We start from the raw sequence: 19269 nt of genomic DNA, 5'->3' as shown, positions 1-19269 counted from the left end.
TGAGTTCTTGCCGTCCATGCCATTTCTAGTGACCTTGCCATAGCATTTGATAGTTGACAAGGAATGGTCAGTTGCAATCAAGTTATTCTTTGCATGAGATATGTTTTCAGATCCTAGAAAAAACATGAAGTCCTCCTCCATATTAGCACTTCTGCCCAGCTGGCATTCCTAGTGCTCCACAGCCACAGAAACCTGTCTGTATCATACTATGTGAAATAATACAAAAACACAAATAAAAAATTCATACCATCATGATAAGAAACACCTGTTCTGCTTCGCATTTCCAAAGAAGTAGAACTTGGATGTTTTTGAAGTTGAGCCAATCAAAAATAAAGTAATATGAGCACATTTTTGCAGGGTGATGAAGATTTCTTGAGATGATAATCTGCCTACTAAATTATATGCAAAGCAATAATCTTGTCAGACGATGAAAAGGATGCCAGGAAGTATGAGGGAATGGGGATTTTAATACTTATCTTTTGTTTGAAAGAGTATTAGCCAAAAATCTATAGTAGACGCAGCACTTCTAAACTTGTATTGTGGCAATTTGTTTCAATACATAGAAACACACATGCACATCCTCACTCTATGATACACTCTCTAAACACATTTTTAGAATCACTTCCTGTGATATCGCTTGGCATTCATTTTCTAGCACAAACGAAACAGTTAAACATTACAAGTTAAACAAGCATTTGCAATGCAATCAGTCTCACCTTTGGGACCTCATATGTATTTAGCTATGCAGCAAATTAGCCTGGGTGCTGAAACATCTACTGTTCTTTAACGTGGAGGGAAAGTAAGCACTAAACTGCATGACACACCAGGTATAGGAACATATGGAGAAAAATATTGCCTTTCAGAGGGAAATGGATTAGTCCTAAGCTCTGTTTTTATTATGAAATCAGGGCCGTCGGTGGTCATAGCTCTGAAAAGACAAGATTTGAAAAAAAAATATTGTCTACGGGTGCTTATGGAATGCAGTTTCTATGAACTGGAATCTAGAGAATGCCAAAGTTATTCTGGTATTTTACCTGCCTCTGCTGGTCGTTTTCTACCAAGAAAGTTAAATAGAGGCAGTAGCCAGAAAAAAAAGAAAGTTTCTCAGCAGAAAGAAATTATGGTATTTTACTGACCTCTACTTGTCACTTTCCATCAAGACAGTTAAATAGAGGCAGTTGAACAAGCAGAAAACAACTCTGAAACTTTACTCTCCTCTACTGGTCGTTTTCTATGAAGACAGTTATATAGAGGCAGTTGAACAGAAAAAAAGTCCCTAAGCGGAAGCAGACAAGTCCTAGGGCTGATCTCCAGAGCCCACAAAGTACAAACACATATAAGTATACGCTTCGTGGAGCAAACTGGCAGCAGGGCTGACTACAAGCCCCAGGGACCATCGGGCAGGAAAAGTGTGACACAGCCCCTCCTTCACCACCGGCGGTATTTGTGCAGCTCGCGCCTCCCGCTTCGCAGGAGACGCTTCGTGGAGCAAACCGACAGCAGGGATGACTACAAGCCCCAGGGACCATCGGGGCAGGAAGAGTGTGATACAGCCCTTCCTTCACCACTGGCGGTATTTGTGCAGCTTGCGCCTCCCGCTTAGCGGGAGGCGCTTCGTGGAGCAAACTGGCAGCAGGGCTGACTACAAGCACCAGGGACCATCGGGGCAGGAAGAGCGTGACACAGCCCCTCCTTCACCACCGGCAGTATTTGTGCAGCTCGCGCCTCCCGCTTCGCGGGACGCACGCGGGTGCGCATCGGGCGAAGCCAGGGCAAAGGGCGAGCCGTCCAAGCCCATCCTCGCCAGGAGGATGCAGGGCAGGGCAGGGCCCCCTCTCTTTCATCTGCGCTTTGGACTGTAAGGACTTATGGTACTGTTTTTTTAGCCGGATTATGTGGACTGTACTTTGAGATCACCTGTAAAAGGTAGCTATGCAAAAGAAAATAGTTTACCAAACCCAAACTTGATTGCAGGATCGCTGGTGTAAACCATTCTTGACATGGGGAAAAGGAAGTCAATGGAGGGCAGTGGTTCAGCTACGAACACGATCAAGAAAGGGAAAAAGGCAAAGAAAGCATTACATGCGGGAAGTAATTGTGTTTTTATGAGAACCGAAGCAATTGTTAATGAATGCGAAGAAGTTTCGGGAGTCAACAACACTATGAATATGGCTAATCCCCTTGATGAGGCCCTATCTCAGTGCAAAAGGAGAGTAATCCCACCAATTTTTAATAAACAAGTTCAAATGCTCCCTACAGTTACAGTCCTCACTCCACCGGTTGAGGCTTCATTGGTGAACCTGCCTGATGGTTTTGATAACAAAAGTATGGGCTTGTCTATCCAAGGGGCTCCTTATGACAGTGCAATTGCCAAACCACTTCTTTGCTCCAATAGGTTTGCAATTTTAGAACACATCACTGAGGGTACGCCCCCTGTTTTACTTAGTGAGCATAACACTTCAGCAACCATGTCTATTTCTAGAACCGGATGCACCTGTGGTGGTATTAATGAGGGTCTTTGGCAGAAAGTAGAAACACTGCAAAGAGAGGTGGCTTCCTTAAAGGAAATGTTTGCAGTGCTATCACGTAGAATGGATCAGCCCCTCCCTATACCTGTGCCACTTCCCCCGTCCATCCCCACAACTGTAGCATCCAGAGTACTGTCTGGAGTCGTTCCAGGGGTAAAGGACAGGCCCAGTTCCCATACAGTCAACCAACCCCATGGTTCCACTAATATGGCCACTGCATCTAGACTATCAGATCCTATGCTGAGACCACCAAAGCACGAGCCATCCCTGGCAAATACACAAGTACAGCAAAACCGCAGGGTTTACCCCCCTACACTGAGGAGCAGAATACTCGGGTTAGACCAAGTACACCAAATACACGAAGTACCACACACACAAGGAGTAACCCACGAATTGTCTATATGACCAGAGTCCCCAAATTCATACATAGCCATGGCTATGAGAGCAGTGAATCTCTACATAACAGATCCATTCATTGGCTACATCATGTGAGGGGATGCAGGTCAATCATACGGGAAGACTTGTTGAAAGTAAGGAGGATCACAATGGCTAACTCCCAGACTGATTGCATTGAGTTGTAGCTAATAAATGCAGAACTAGCTGAGAATCTAGTGGCCTTGGAGTTCGTACTTCCTCCCCTGGGCACTCTATGATTCAGATTAGACGCTCTCCTCTTTGGTCACCAGTTAGGCAGGCTGTGCTTGAAGTTCAAGAGAGGGTGGTGAAAGAGTCCAAACTCAATTTAGTAGACTGACTAGATGCGGTCTCACAACAAGATCTGCCCAGCGACCCATTCGGAGGTAATCACTGTGAGTCCGTTCCTTACCCAACTAGTTTAAATGCAAAAAGAATAGGGGAGGCTGGGGGCAACGTTGATCTGGTGAGATGCGCTGAAAGCAGTAGCGTGGAGGATGATGGGCGGAGTATAAGGGTGATCCAATTTCTCTCCGGGAATATAGCGGGTTTGCAGAAATAATTGTCTCTTCCGGAGTGAAATGAGTTTATAGAGAAACATGATGTCTGTTTGTTTCAGGAAACATGGAGTATGGCCCCTCTGCATAAATCAGGGTACACTACTTATTTTGTTCCAGCCTTAAGTTCAGGGAAAGGGCGTCCGTCAGGGGGCTTACATATATGGATTAACATCTCCTTGAATTGGTCAATTATTACACACAGTTTTCTCTCTTATGATATGCTACATTTGACGATTAAAGGGCCACACAATGGTACAAATGTGAAACTGTTCAACGTATATGCGAGAGGGTCTCTTGGGGCTCAAATATCATCTACCCTGTCAGTACTGTAGCAGGAATTATCATGCCTGTCGCCTCTTTCCAATATTATTGTAGCAGGGGACATTAACTGCACATATGAACCATTGAGCAGGGAAGATCTCCTGGGCACAAATGAGGAAGGCAACAAATGGGCTATTCCATCTCTCAATATAGCCCCTATTAAGAAATGGTCACAAAGGGCTATCCAAATTAATGCCTTTACCCTTGAAAACAACTTAAGAGCAGTAAATGGTAGAATGCGCACTGATTTGCGCGGGGCTCATACCTTTAATAGGATTAGTCCCCTGTCTAGGATAGATTATATCTTGTTAGAGGTCCGTCTATGGGTGGATCTTGTAGACATGGAAGTTAGACACACCTTGGATAGTGACCACAATCCCTTACGCATGCAAATTATCAATAAATGGGCACCTACCGCTGCTAATTCAGATGATGGTCTTAGAATGACGACAAAAGAGATTGTGCCCTCTAATTGTAGTGTAGCGAGAGGATGTCCACTCAGGCCCATAAATCCCTGGTACTCGGCTGCATGTAGGGAAAAGAGGCAGGTGTTATCTCTAGCCCTAAGGGAGAAAGATCTGGCCAGTATAAGAGCGGCTAGAAAAGAGTATGTCAGGGTGCAAGAGGCAGCAAAGCGCAATTGGGAAGAGTCCCATTGGCAGGACCTCAAATCTGTCTCGCATCAGAAAGATCCTGCCGTGTTTTGGGAATTAATTAATAAAGGGTCCCGAAGGGGATCTGACCCAATCCCCAATCACATCACAGGGCAACAGTGGCATGACCATTTCCATAATCTATGTTGCAACAATGTAGACATGCTGCTCCCACAGAGAGAGACTTATTCACCCACATCAGGGGCTTCTATACCATTTGAATCCTTCGATACACAGGAGGTAGCAAGGGCAATAGAGAGTATAGCTCCGGGATAGGTGGCGGGTCCAGGTGGCCTACCCGGTGATCTTCTCCTGCATGACTCGAAGCCCTGGGCGCACTTTATCTCGCTTCTGGTAAATTTTATTGCCAGAGGCCATGCAGTTCCCGAATCTTGGAGGGGAGCTGAAGTGGTAACTATATATAAAAAGGGGGATAGGGAGGACCCTGCCAACTACAGGCCGATCAGTCTTATTGACGTGATTGAGAAGGTGGTTGGCTGGGTGCTCCTCACGAGGATAAGGTCCTGGATGGAGGATGGGAATATCCTCTTGCACTTTCAGGCAGGTTTTAGGCAGGGGGTGGCCACAATGGACCAAGTGTTTAGGTTTTGTATGATCCATTGGAAAACTGTGGTCATAGGGAAAGGCAGTTTATATCTGGCCTTTATTTACCTTAAAACAGCTTTCGACTTGGTCCCACGAGCACAGCTCTGGCATGTCTTGTATGATTTGGGCATTCCCCCCTTGATCCTTGATTTTATCAAACAACTTCATGGGGGCAACTATGCCAGAATCATGTGGGGCGCACAGGGTCAGTTAACATAGAGGACAGAGGTGAATAGGGGGGTACGCCAGGGCTGCGTATTGGCCCCGACTTTGTTTTCTCTCTTTGTGAATGGGGTGGTAGATCATCTAAGAGAGGATCCATCAGATGCCCCTACCCTGGCTGGAGAGAAAACCCCCACACTCCTCCATGCTGATGACACTCTCCTGATATTGAAAAGCCAAGTGGCCTCCAAAAACTACTAGACAGATTTAGCCAGTTCTGTGACGCACAGGGATTATCCATCAATACTACTAAAACCAAGTTAATGACACTATCCCCGTCGAAGAAGTTCCGAAACAATATTTCTCTTAATGGCACCCAACTAGAACTGGTCGAATCCTTTGATTATTTGGGCATCCAGATCACTAATTCAATGAAGTGGAGTACCATATGGCTAAAATGCTCCTAAACCATAAGCGGGTGTCCGGGGCAATTTTGAGAGAACAACGCCTCTCTATAAGCAAACCTGTTGCCCGTCTTTAGTAATTAAGTCCACGCTAGTAAGTAGTTCTCAAGTAGATTTATTGAGCAGTTAGGTTAAGACAGGTACAAGCTCAATAGGAGCCCATAGGGAGACCCCACCAGGAGCATCCATCTAGGTGCTCAGCCCATCCAACTGTCACTACCTAGGCAGAACACCAACATTCTGACAGCTGCTCCAATGAACATTCCATTGGTGGTAGAAAGGCATTACATTGAGAATAGCAGGATACTACATATCCCCTTTTCTTATACAGAAAACAAAAGCTTGAGACAGCAAATCAGAACCAGGGAAATAAAAGCAAGCAAAATTAGCAAAAGAAGGAAATAAACAGTGAAAAGGGAACACCCTGTCACAAGCAAAGCAACAAGAGAAATAAAGAAACTCGCATCAGCAAGAGAAATAAAAAAATAGAAAATGAACAATGGAACAAAGAGAAATCCAGAAATAGAAATAGAAGAAAGGAACCAAACATACAAACCATCCTCCCTTCTTACACAACAGCAGAAAAGAAAAGAATAGAAGAAAAAACGAAAAACAACTCCAACGCACTCCTACTGGCCAGAACAGGAATGAATGGAGATTGAAAAGAAAATATAGATGTCAAGAGAAATCCAGAAATAGGAAGATTAAAACAGAAAAGAAGATGAGGAATGAATAGGGAGAAACCTCATCAAAACACCATAAACCTTAAACAAAATACAAATCAGTAATGCAAAGGTAATAGTGCGAGAAAAATTTATCAAGATACGATAAAACAGAACATATTTAGCTATAAATGCATGAAAGCACTTAAATAAAATTAAAACGTAAGCTAAATATGATAATAAGACCAAATCTCATTTACACAGTGCACCAAACTATGAACGAACTTACAAGCGTTGCAAGTATCAAGACACAAAAACTGTGAAAACACACTGTGCACAAAAAAAAACTGGGTAACCAGCAGATAAGGGTAAAGCTTAAGACAAGAAAAGTAAAAAGACTTTAAACTTTTCAATAAATTCCTTAAAACCGGATTGAAAAGACATAGTATGGGTGGGAAACAAAATTCGCACCTACAAAATTTATGTGGGGTCCATGTGTGGACAACTAATGTGGTGCTGTTAGAAACTAAAAGGACTATAATCCTTAGCAAAACACAGATAACAAAAATTGAAGGGATCTGTGTACAGACACTAGATGTGCACAGTTATAATCTAAAGGGAGTATAACCCTATACGAACTACAGACAAACTAAAACCAGTGAGGTCTGTGTATGGACAACTGACGTGCACCACAGAAAACTAAAGGGACTAAAACCCTACGCAACACTGTGTACAGACACTAGATGTGCACAGTTATAATCTAAAGGGAGTATAACCCTATACGAACTACAGACAAACTAAAGCCAGTGAGGTCTGTGTATGGACAACTGACGTGCACCACAGAAAACTAAAGGGACTATCCGCCCGATTCATCAATGAAAATAGCGCTCGCAAAGGGCCAGATTCTGAGAATCTGGCCCTTTGCGAGTGCGATTTTTGCATTTGGGATTCAACATCCCAAATGCAAAACTCGCTATTTGCTAATTCGCATATTAGCGAGGATTTACATTTAAGGAATCTCTATTTGAGATTCCTTAAATGTAATTCATCATCCATTTTACAATTGCAAAATCGCAATTTCGGGCCGCAATTTACCGCGAGGTCAAACCTCGTGGTAAATTGCGAAAACTCAGAAAAATGCATTTAAATGCATTTTTCTGAGTTGCACGTTACACACACACATGTCCTTTGGACATGTGTGTGTGCAACACCTGTGTTAATTTCCATTGCATGGGTGCTACAGGGTGTCCTTTGGACACCCCTGGCACCCTTGTACTCGCAATCTCATTTTCGATTAGCTAATTGCTAATCGCAAATAAGGAATGACTCCCCATGCATTCCTATAGGCCTTTTGGCCCATAGGAATGCATGGGGAGTTATTCCTTATTTGCGATTAGCAATTAGCTAATCGCAAATAAGGAATCAGTGGGAATCGCAATTAATATTGCGATTCCTACATGAATACCGTTTTGCGAGTCTCAAATAGCGATTCCTTATGATTCGCTATTTGAGCCTCGCAAAACGGCCCGTTCATGAATCAGGCTGCAAAACCCTACGCAACACAGAAAGATGAAATGCTGTATTACAAGTACAGCCAAAATAGTAAAAAAAACACACAGCTATATTTTTAAACAAAGGTTGGATACCAGTTCAAGTTACACCAATTAAAGTGCAATGAAAATTAAGTCACTGCAACAACAAAACAACTGCCTAGAAGAATAAAAACCACACTGTGAAATGCATAAACAACAAAGACCAGGCACATAAAGGGAGGGACCAGTGAAAGAGTGTGCGCACCACCCAACACTGAGAATAGACCAGGATAAGGAGACCAGCTCCCACACACCACTACCCACACAATAAACGTGCCCAAACAACACCAAAATACGACATCTCACTTAACTACCACATACACAGGCAAATAATGGCAGTGAACGTTATAACAGACACATCACCAACCAGAATGATAATAAATCAAAGCTAAAATGCTGTCAAATGGCACAATAATGACAACTATTCCTGCAAAAAAAAAAAAACAAGTTAAAGTACGCCGGTGAGCGAACATGGTGTTTTCTTTTGATAGGTACTCGCAATAAATGACAAGAAACATTAACCTATCTCTTAGAAAAGAGAACAGGAACCTATGCATACACAGAAATAAAACTCAAAAGAAACACCTCATGAAAATAAGAAATATCGTGCACTGTAAGAAAATAAACACATAGTTCAAAGAAGATAATGAGCAACCTATAAATTGTGCACACCAAAACTAAGACATGTCTGTAACATAACTGCAACACAAAAAAATAAATAAATAACATTAGCTCCGGTGAGCGATCTCTCACCCGGGGTCTTCGTACTCAGCTGTGCGCGGTAATCACTGAATGTTCCCACAAGATGAGAGGATTGAAGAAGAAAAGAAACAGGACTCATCGGTTTCCCACTAGCGATGGCAATACACGCATAGCGTCCCAAAATTGTTGAAAATGAGTCAAAAGTAGTTTGTGTGCTGAGGCATGAAAGAAACGTTGTAGTCCCAAGAAACATGGATCCGATAACAAAACGAAGAACTGAACAGCTGCCCTCGGACACGCCGAACAGTATCCAGGAAATGAACAGAGCAAGCAGTTGTTGTGGCAACCAAACAAACAGAGAATGGCAGCCATGTTGGTCGTAGCGATGTAAGAAGCGTGACTCGAAAGACGTCACAGGCATCACAGGCGTCACAAGAGAATCTCGCTTCACCAACTCCCCGAAGCATTCCACAGACGTCATCAAACGGACGGCAGGCGGGAAGGAGGGAAGATCGCTTGTGACCAACAGTCGACCAACGGACATCCAAGACTGTGAGTAAACAAGCTCGGAAAGGCTCTGAAAGCTGAGAACATCCAGATTTTAAACCCAGCCACATTAGCGCAGCGCTCCCTTGAATGCGCTAGTCAGGTACCAGAATGCCGAAAGCTGAGGCCGTCCTGACTCAAAATCTTGCCACAATAGCGCAGCGCCCTTTGAATGCACTATGGGCTACTCTTTGAAGGTGCAGCAGATTGTAGTACCATTCACAACGGCAGAGCAGGAATAGCGCCAGTCCAGAATGCACAATGACAGTGCAGGGACAGCGCCGACCCCAGAATGTGCTCAACTGCACTATACAGATTAAACAGCAAAGAATTTGTGCACTACTACAGCTTGCTGAGTACACCAAAACGAAACAGCAGAGCAGGCAGAGGTTGACTCATAGGTGTACAGAAACACTTCACAGCAGAGAAAGGTGAAACACACGCCCTCACTAGACGCTTGAATTATCAAAAGCAAATGCTTGTTGCGAGAAAGGCTACAGTCAGAGAATATACTCACCAGACGCTAGAACAACTGGCAGACTGCTGTGGGCGACCGGTGGCAGGTCACTGGTGGGGTCACGATGCTAGTTGGGGTGCCTTGATTACATTTCAGAAAATCTTGTGCCATTAACTTGCTTGTAGTCCTTGTAGAGGTGACAGAAGTAGGTTCTTTCAGTATCGTCGCCAAAATAATGTAGTAATTAAGTCCACGCTAGTAAGTAGTTCTCAAGTAGATTTATTGAGCAGTTAGGTTAAGACAGGTACAAGCTCAATAGGAGCCCATAGGGAGACCCCACCAGGAGCATCCATCTAGGTGCTCAGCCCATCCAACTGTCACTACCTAGGCAGAACACCAACATTCTGACAGCTGCTCCAATGAACATTCCATTGGTGGTAGAAAGGCATCACATTGAGAATAGCAGGATACTACACCGTCCTTGTAGTTTATGATGGGAAAGCGCTATCCTCGGCCCTATATGGGCCAGAATTATGGGGTTTCGAGAATTCTGCTGATCTAGTAAGGTCGGAAAACAAGTTTTTTAGAGGTTTGGTTTCGCTTCCACCCTCTACCCCATTGAAACCCCTTTATCATGATCTCGGTAAACGCTCCATCAAGTAGATTGTATGCCTTCGCCCTTTATTATTTTGGGCACGGTTAAGAATGACTCCAGATCTGGCTAACTATGCTGCTGCTCAATGAACTCATCAAAGTGGATACAGGCCATAAGATCAAATGGATTTCCAATCTCAGGCGGCTTGTACTGGACATAGGGTATGGGGAGGCATGGGATAGTCAGACCCCGTCACAGAAACAAGACCTAAAAAAAGCATACTGGGATTGGGTGGAGTCGGAGCTGATTCCGAACACGGGTGTTCTTACCGAGCGGTTTCTGGAACATAAGTCTGTCCGGAAACTGGAACCCTATTTAGACTTCATTCAAACACCTGGGGACAGGGTGCTGTTTATGAAAATGAGAATTGGAATCCTCCCACTCTAATTGTAGGCTGGTCGAGGCGAGACCCAATACCTGCAGCAGCCTCATGTCCAGGTTGCACAGCCACTACGGAGTCTGTTGCACATTTCCTTTTCGCATGCCCAGCTTATAGATGTGCGAGAAGCAAATGGCTAAAACCTATTTGCTTAAAGTTGAGCTCAAGGAATTATCAGGCTGTTTTACGAATTCTAAGAACTGATACTACCTCTATTACTGTGGTCTGTGGGGTTACAAAATACTTGGGAAGTGCATGGTTAACACGGTTGAAGCTTTTAGCGAGAAAAATATGAGCGAGGCTTTGTATAGATCAGTTCTGTGAAGTATTGTCCTTTTCTGTTTTTTAGCCTATTTAAAGGTTATTGTTTTTATCTTATAAATATTTATAATCGAAATGTTGATGAATTTTATATTACTGACGTATGGATTAATGGTTTTTAAATTGTGAAACTGGAATGTATACGCTTTTATGATATTTTTATATCGAATAAAGTACTACAACATATACTAAAGTATATACAAGAGGACTTGAATGCTCGACCTAAAAATAAACCTTTGAAAACATGTGCAGTTTTTTTTCACAGTGATATGGAGAGGATGTAGTCTAATGGCTAAATGACAGAGAGAATTAAACCAGGGCACTAGGGTTCTAAGGTTGGCTTCCCGTCTTGGCCACATTGTCTAATCCTGTGTATACAGTGTAATCCCCCCGTCAGCTGTGCTAGTATCCCACGGGCCCTTCCGCCGTTCACTTTCTCCTTTCAATTATGGACACCAAGACTTTTGTCAGCTGCCATGACCGCTCTCCTTCTGTCGATTACTTTGGTATAGTGGGTCGCAGCTTCAAGGCTTCCCTTGCTACTGAGTTTCTGGCGATCAAAGCCCTGTGGCCATGCCTGGGCTGCAAGTACCATGTCCCCCCAGGTCTGACCATTTTTTACCCCGTTAGCCTGCCCTCAAGTGTCCCTGCCATGAGGTATCCGAAGGACCTTGTTCAGGCAATCACCCATTTACGTTCCTCTTGTCTACCCTCTAGTGTCCCTGCTGTAGGGCTTCCTAAGGACCTTGTTTGGTCAATTGTCCTTTTATGCCCTGGTGTGCAACTATTTATTGGTACAACTTATAGCTACCCTGCCCCCAACTCTTTGTGGCTGTGACTGCCACATTATCCGGTGCAGGTGGGTGGGATTAGTTTTGACAGGCCAACATGTTAACGTACAATGCTGACCGCTACATTTGTCGCCTTTTTGGTCGAACTCTTTCTCCTCCTTTTGAGGGCTTTCAACAGAATACATGTTTAGGACCCTCGTTTCAACACACATTCTCTGCAACATTTTGCTGCTGTGCCCAGTTGTGCCGCCCTCGGGAGGTGTTAGCTGCCGTCACTCCTGGGTCGGTTGTGCCTCCCAGTCCGGTGGTACAAACTCTACTGCCCCCGCTGTGTGAGCAAACCACAGGCCCTTCCACTGTTCACTTTCTCCCTTCAATTATGGACAATAAGATTTTTGTGGTGTTAGAACGTCCGCAGTTTATTCACGTTAAAAATATGTGGTACATAAGTTACCACTGTGATCTTATCTTTATTGAACATTAAAACCATAAATGCAAAAAGAACAATTGATGGCTGAAATGCTGAAACAAAGTCTACCATTCACCCCCAGCACAGGGATCTGGTACTAAAACCATAATTTCTTTGCGCAGCATGCCATTCCATTTTAGACCCAGGCATATGCAAATCAGTACTGCTTGCTCACCTTTCCTGTTGCTTGCTAAGGTCAGAGACTGCGAGCACTTTTACAGCGGATTGCTCTTCTCTTTTCCTCAACTCCTCGCGGTACCCGCTACGCGGGTCCCGCTTCGCCTGCAGCGTTTCTGACCCGTGCTGTTGGTCTGTTTGGGACATCGAGACTCTGTGAGCCAAATCTTTGAACAGGCAGAATCTCTTCTTGGGGCGGCGGTAGGTGCAGGGCTGCGAGCGAGGGCAGGCGCAGGACTCCAAGTCTCAGGAGCGCCTGACCCTCTGCATTACCATCAGCTGCGACGCTCTCCCTGCTGGCTCCTCCCCCGCCTCAGCGCTGCTGAAAACTCCTGTGCCTGTGGATTACATCGGATTGCTCACCTTTCCTGTTGCTTGCTAAGGTCAGAGACTGCAAGCACTTTTACAGCGGATTGCTCTTCTCTTTTCCTCAACTCCTTGCGGTACCCGCTACGCGGGTCCCGCTTCGCCTGCAGCGTTTCTGACCCGTGCTGTTGGTCTGTTTGGGACATCGAGACTCTGTGAGCCAAATCTTTGAACAGGCAGAATCTCTTCTTGGGGCAGCGGTAGGTGCAGGGCTGCGAGCGAGGGCAGGCGCAGGACTCCAAGTCCCAGGAGCGCCTGACCCTCTGCATTACCATCAGCTGCGACGCTCTCCCTGCTGGCTCCTCCCCTCTGACCCCTACTATAAAGCACCCTCTAGGCCCGCGGCGCGGGAGCGCGCGGGAGTGCGCCAGGAGAAGCCCGGGACAAGGGCGGGCCCTCTGAGGCCCTCAGAGGCACGAGAAGGCCAGGCTAGGCCAGTCCTCCAGCATTTAGTAACATACATATTGTTATGCTCTTTATGTCTTTCTGGCGAAATGTTATCGAATGTATGATTTGTTTCTACTGAATTTGTAGATATAGTCTATTTGATACAGGCTCAGTTTTCGCTCCCCAGTTTCTAGTGAATCCACCAATCAGTTTAGTCTAGGTGCACTAATAATCAATTTGTTTTTCATTGTTTAACAGCTCCTATTTTTGGCTTGTGATGATGACAAGGAAACTAAGGTCGGGGAAAATATTGTTAGGAAGATCAGGCACAAAAACCAGATCGAATCCTCTCCGCAATAAACTTAGTCAGGCTTCTAATCTGAAAAGTACTTGTCAGCTTTTCAACCTGTGGGAAAGAGGTAAGAATAAAGTTTCAGGAACGGACAATAAGCCAGAGGCCACTAAGGTCTCCGAAGCTATTCATTTAGACATTGACCCCGATAACTCACAGGAGTTGCCTGAAATCAATAAGGTATTTGTGGAAAAAAGTTCAGGGGTAACAAGAGCAGCACCATTATCCCCCAAGTGCGTTTTTTCTCCTCCTCTATTTTCCACAATGAAAAACAATACTGACCTTGTACCTGAGGTAGTCATAAAAACAAAAAATGATATAGTACAAGCCAATCCACATATTGGGATAATTCCACTTGATGAAGACCCCCAGACAATAAACATATCTCCAACAAAAGGGTCTTTTAACAATGGGTTGTCTCCAATGATCTTAGACAAAGACTTATGTCAACGGTACTTAGAGACTGTTCCGACAAAAGCCGAGTTACACCAGAGTACCCCGATAATGTCCAACCATGCTGGTTTACATCTATACAGCAGCACCCCCTCTAAGTCTTCGCACTCAAATTTTTCCACGAGTCCCAATTTAAACCTGACCGGGATAAATACATTCCAATGTAAGGGAACTGATAAACCTTTCTCTGACTCCCTTCATATATTAGAACATTTATTGTCATCTATTTTGCAATTATTGGAAAAATGTGTGGGAGGATCTGACTGCGTACTTGACACAGTGACCCAAATCTTAAAAGTCTTGTTGAGGTCCCAAAAAGAGAAGGATGAGGACCTGAAGGTGCCCTCTCTTCTATCTTCAGTGCCTGATAAGGCAGGAATAAAAGATCAATCATTAGCAGTTAACATTACTACAAAAAAAAGCTCATGAGGATGAAAAAATAAGTGTCATCCTACCCTCACCCCCTCTTAACGGCTCTTTAGTTAATGATTCTGAAATTAAAACCTATGGGGATCTCCCGCCAAAAACTGGGAATGACCTTTTCCCCATCTTTAAGAAACAACAGGGAGATAGGGATATAGAGGCGGAAGCTACCTTGGAAGAGAATAGTAATAAAGGGAAAACTGAGAAAATAAAAAAGAATGGAAAGAATAAGAGGAAATTATTGAGACGAATAGAAAAAAATAGGCGGAGGAAAGTTCTTTTTAGAAAACACTTAAATTCCTCTTTACAGAACGAGATATATCAAGCTCAGGTGGCAGCTGAAAAAGATAAAAATCTCGAAAATAAGACTACTAACAAAAATATCGCCCCTCCGCCACTGGTAATACCAGCACTATTACCTATTCCCACATCTCCTCCTTTATTAACAACCGACATAAATACCTGCAGTCAGCAAGCTTTTAACAACAGGGATACAATTGTGGCACATAATTTAACATCCTTAGGACATGAGCAAAATCCCCCTGCCCAAGTAGCTCTATCTCTTAACCCCTTTGCAACCGCTTTGTCGGGAGCAGTTGCAGGAGGTGCCTCTTCAAAAGATCCCATGGAGGCACTTAAATTAACTTCCTCAAGACCTGAGCAAAATCCACCTGCCCAAGTAGCTCCATCACTTAATCCCTTTGCAACTGCTTTTCTGGGAGCACCCGCAAGAGGTGTCTCTCCAAAAGACTCTAAGGAGAAAAATATAGACACTGTATGGGTAGAATTTTCTCCCCTCTTCGATGCTGAATGCATCTTGAATAGATCCCTCTTGCTCAAATATTTTCAAGAATCTGCTAACCTGAAGCTCATACAATCAGCCGATCTAGAGAGAGTCCAATTATTAAAATCAGAAGTGGGGATGATAACTAGGGTGAAGTTTCACTCCAAACTTGTAGCTAATCTTATTCTGAAACGCGCTGAAGATCTGCAGAGTAGAGGAATAGATGTAATCCCAGTGTTAACGCAAACTAGACAAATCAACGTTTCCAAAGTTCAAAATCAACAGAAACCCCCTTTTTCTTTGTTGCAAGCCGCTACAGGCAATATAAATAAGGTGGGTGACATCACAGAATTAAAAATAAGGAAGTCTAAGGACTCTCGGGTAGTATCTTACGTTAATCCTACCTTGTTTTCTAACCAAATTACTACCGGAGAAGAAAATGACCAATGGAACTGGCTCCCGAGGGTTCTCACCGAAAAATCCTCAAGCAAACAATTATTTAACCCGTACCTTTAGCAAAGAACTGTCCATAATATCTTGGAATGCGGCGGGTTTAAAAAACAGTTCGGAGAAAACAGCATTCCTTTTGTCCCTAGAGGCAAATATAATATGCCTCCAGGAGACTTGGTGCAATGATAATATCCAAATAGGGAAGGATTATTATGTACTGGAAGGTAGTGCCACAGCAAATAAAAAAGGACACGCCAGTGGGGGTATAGCTTGCCTTTTATCAAACCGCATAAATTGGGAATATGAGCATCTCATGGACCCAAGTAACCTTTTTCAGGTAGTAACTCTATTTGGGTCAGGTAATCCCTTAGATGGTAACCGTCTGGCCTTGATAAATGCCTACATACCTCCAGAAGCTGGTTTTAATGCAATTTTAAAAAAGATATTCCTCCTTATCAAGAGTATAAAGAAGAAAGATCCTAGAACGATTATCATTCTAGTTGGGGACTTGAATTGCAAGATCTCCAACTTTAGCTTAAATTTATTCTGTGACAAAATGAGAGAAGAGACCTTCCATATTCCTCGAGCAATGTTCCCAGAAAATATAAAAACAAATAAACGGGGCAAACTATTATTAAATGAGTTGGCAGAAACGGATGGGATTATTGCAAACGGGAGACTCCCTTCGGATTCCCCAGCTAATTACACACACAAATCCTACCAAGGGGAATCAATTCTTGATTATGTAATATTAGGGACCCAATCATTCGAGTTGTTAAAGGATATCGTTGTGATCGACACATCATTAAGTGATCACAGAATCCTCTCCATCTCGATGAATGTAAACCCTCCCAAATGTGATCAATGGACTCTGAACAGCGATCAAACAAATTTTGGTACCAAGTCAGGAAGGTGCTACTGGAACGCAAGGGCACATCGAAATCTGGAAGCTATGCTCGATGTAGCAATATCGGAGCTTCCCTCCTGGCATGGTTGTGAAATTGAAAATTTTTCCCTGTTTTTGAAGTCAGTGATAACAGGGACAAAAAAGCTGAATAAGAAAAAGTCCATTGGCATACTCCCTTGCCCTCTGAGACTGCTCAACATAGAACTTAACAAATTAATAAGGGCCCAATATCTAAATAGAACAAGTGCTTTAACACGGCAAATAACAACGCTAAAAAGGAAAAGGAGAAGGCTCTTAGTCTCACTACGCAAAGAAAAAGAGGACGTCATCTGGGTAAAAATAAGAGAAGCTGCTTCTAACGGGGAAATGAGGCAATTTTGGTCCCTCATAGGTGAGGGGTGTGGACTGAGAATTAGCCCGCTACCCATCCCTATCGAGGAACAAATATGGAGGGACTTTGTCTCTAACCTTTATGCAAGCAATAATACTGTGACTCCCCAAGTATGGCACATGGAAATTAATTCGACTATAGAACCTTTCTCAGAAAAGGATATAGATTTAGCTATTGGGGAAATGAGACGCTCAGGGGCTATGGGTCCAGATGAATTGCCCATTAATGTATTAAAACAGAACAGGACCAAATGGAGTAAGCTCCTCTGTCCAATCTTCAACATCTGTCTGTTAAGAGGTAAGGTCTTACCCTCCTGGAAGGGAAGTATCCTGGTTCCATTGTTTAAAAAGGGGGATCGTCTATCCCCTCAGAACTATCGCCAGATTGCACTGCTGGATGCAATCGGCAAAGTTTTCACAAGATGTCTGCTCAAACGAATAAACGTATGGGTGGAGTCTTCAAATACTCTTCCACTTGAGCAGACAGGCTTCAGGAAAAACCATAGGACCTTGGATAATTTAACCGCCCTCCAGGTAATAATCGACAAATACATAGGTGCCAGAAAGGGGAGAGTCTATGCGGCATTCATAGATTTCTCCATGGCCTTTGATAAGGTCGATCGACAGGTATTGTGGAGAAAACTAAATGCCTTGGGGATGCCTCATAGACTCTTATGTTTGGTACAGGATCTGCACGATAATACATGGTGCAAAGTGCTGTTGGGGGAGAAAGGGGTCTATCCCAGCTGATCCCTTCGGCGAACGGCCTTAAACAGGGCTGTCTTTTAGCTCCCCTTTTATTCTCCCTTTATGTTAGCGACCTTCCCACTATTATATCTACATGTGAAGGAATTGCGCCACGTCTGGGAGATAGAAATATCTCTTGTCTAATGTATGCGGACGATATTTTAATCCTAGACCTTACCCCAAAAGGTCTTAATAACCGCCTGCATTCATTACACAATTTCTCTGAAGAGCACTTCCTGAAAATAAACATCTCCAAAAGCAAGATAATGTGTATGGAGGGACAAAATAAATTGAAGCTGGATCACATTAGCTGGGAACTGGGAGGCCAAAAATTGGAAAGAGTAAAAACATATGTTTTCCTGGGTAAGGTTGTCAACAGCAATTTGAGTAACAAATCCCACATAGAAAACAGTTCCCGTAAGGCAAAGTCTCAGGGAAACGGCCTAAGAGCACTGTATAAATCTACAGGCAGGAGACATTTTGCTCACCTGCTGGAGGCTTTTCGGGCAAAAGTCCCCCCGACTCTGCTTTACGGTGTAGAACTAATCGACTTAGACGAATGGGGTTTCTTGGATACTACCGAGGGTATCCTCCTGAGAAACTTAACCTCGGTTAATAACAGTTGTAGTGCAGCAGCCCTGCGTTTAGAACTCGGTTTAAGAAGCAGCTGGGCACAAGGCCTAGCAGGAGTCATTCGCTGGGTTGTTTGTCTTATCAAAGGAAAGTCAGCTACTCTAAGGTCCCTTATTACAAAAGAATTGATGGGCCCCTTAAAAGAATATTCGATTCTTATAAAGAATTATAGGAAGGCCATCACTCTCTTGGACTTGGAGGAAGCCTCTCTCTTAGACCTTTCCATGTATCAACTAAAATTAACACTAAAACAAGCTACATGGAAGCTAAGCTATGAAAGGGACCGCAATTTGATCATACAAAAGAAAGGGGCAACACAGGCTGTTATTTCTTGTCTACCCAGACAAGTACAACCTTACGTGACCTGGAACATACCTCACGGTTTACGCCGCTTTTGGCTGCTTCTTAGGCAGGATCTTCTTCCCCTGAATAAGTTGTTGGCCAAATGGCATGGCGTATCCAATGTATGTAATTTCTGCAATCTCTCAGTTCAAGACTCTATACACGTCCTGTTGGTCTGTCCTGCATTAATGACTTACCGTCGCCTCTGGATAAAACCAGTATGCATTCAGTTTAGTATTCTATCTGCAAAATCCCTGATAGATGCCATCTTTAGTCCTCCTAATGGAATCCTTGGTAACAGAATTTTTAACTTTTTTAAATGCTTCTTAGATTTGTATTAGACGATTGGTATGTAATCTTTATCTATTCGTTTTGTGCATTTTGCTTGTTCACATATGGTTTCATTTTATTATTCCTTGCTTTTTACTGTATAATATGTGGATCTCTACGGAGTTCCAAAACCATATTTAAATAAAATTGAAATTGAATTGAAATACTGACTCTGCTCCCCATGGAAAAATATCAGCCCGAACTGCCATGCCAGATCCTCCCTGTACCAGAAACAAGCATCATGGG

The sequence above is a fragment of the Lissotriton vulgaris genome, chromosome 10, assembly GCF_964263255.1.
Source record: "Lissotriton vulgaris chromosome 10, aLisVul1.2, whole genome shotgun sequence".
Classification (NCBI taxonomy): Eukaryota; Metazoa; Chordata; class Amphibia; order Caudata; family Salamandridae; genus Lissotriton; species Lissotriton vulgaris.
Note: the sequence above shows the minus strand (reverse complement) of the source record.